The sequence below is a fragment of the Saccopteryx leptura genome, chromosome 6, assembly GCF_036850995.1.
Source record: "Saccopteryx leptura isolate mSacLep1 chromosome 6, mSacLep1_pri_phased_curated, whole genome shotgun sequence".
Taxonomy (NCBI): domain Eukaryota; kingdom Metazoa; phylum Chordata; class Mammalia; order Chiroptera; family Emballonuridae; genus Saccopteryx; species Saccopteryx leptura.
In genome coordinates this window covers 157,444,857-157,446,094 of record NC_089508.1, presented here as the reverse complement: position 1 = coordinate 157,446,094, position 1,238 = coordinate 157,444,857, and the positions used below count along the sequence as shown (strand labels likewise).

Sequence of the window (1,238 nt, the reverse complement as noted above, 5' to 3'; positions counted from 1 at the left end):
TCGCTGAGTCACTGCCCCTAAAATTTAACTTAGTTCTTACTGTTCCTCTACACATGCAATCCAGCATTAATAAAGAATTATAAGATACACACACACACACACACACACACACACTCAAAGGATAAGAAAAACAACTCACTCCCTAGGGATATAACAATAAAAAAATATAACCCAGATGTTGAGCTTTTCAGATAGAAAAATTTAAAAACTATGATTAATTTGTTAAAGAATCTAGGGGAAACTGTGGACAACATGCTTGCATTAGTCAGGGTTCTCCAGAGAAACCAAAGCAATAAGATAGATAGACAAATGAGGAGCCTGATTATAGAAATTGGCTCACGTGAGTCGACTCATTGCCTTGGCTGGACATAAACTATTGGTATGCTGTGCCCACTTTTCTTGCCTCTCGCCCCACTCGTACTCCATGCTGCTCACCTGCTTGCAGGATGGCCCACAAGCAGATTTACTACTCAGACAAATAGTCTGACAAGCAGTACAAATACCAGCATGTCAATGTTACCCAGAAAAGTTTCCAAACAAGTACCCAGAACCATCTGATGTCAGAAGAGGAGTGGAGGAGACTTAGTGTCCAACAGACTCTAGTCTGAGTTCATTACATGATTCAGGAGCCAGAATCACATATTTTTCTCTTTAATTGACCTCTTCCAAAAGATCAACAAAATTGAAGTCTATCTGGGGATCGTCGATTAAATCTTTTTCAAATTTAATATATATGTGTATACAAGGTAGCATTCAGTAAATACTTGAAAAGTGTATAATTCATTCATCCATACCTATGTATGAGCTGTATTCTTCACAGTAACAGAGCTCAGTTAAATGCAACTGCAAGTAGATTACTGTAAGATTTTTAGGATAAAATTTTACCTAGTTACTTTTTTTCTTAATATAAGTGCCTGTTTGACTTTACCTGTTACTTCTGTTAAAGCTTTTGTGTTAGATTGAAAAAAAGAAAGAAATTGGCTCACAGGGTTATGAAGGCTGAGAAGTACCATCGTCTGCTGAGTCTGAAGGCCTGAGAAGAGGGGACCAGTGATGTAAGTCCTAATCTGGGTCCAAGAGCGGAAGAACCAGAAGCACAATGTCCTAGAAAAGGAGAAAATGGATGCTTCAGCTTAAGCAAAGAGAGCCAATCCATCCTTCCCTTTTAGTTTTGGTCAAGACCTCAATGAATTGGTTCATGCCCACCCACATTAGCGAGGGAGATCTTTATTTACAGT

The 1,238-nt window shown here is 38.6% G+C and overlaps 1 pseudogene; it reads left to right on the top strand.

The window, feature by feature from the left end:
- The first annotated feature begins 446 nt into the window (after nucleotides 1-446).
- On the top strand, nucleotides 447-686 carry LOC136377204 (cyclin-dependent kinases regulatory subunit 2 pseudogene; annotated as a pseudogene).
- Nucleotides 687-1,238: the final 552 nt, after the last annotated feature.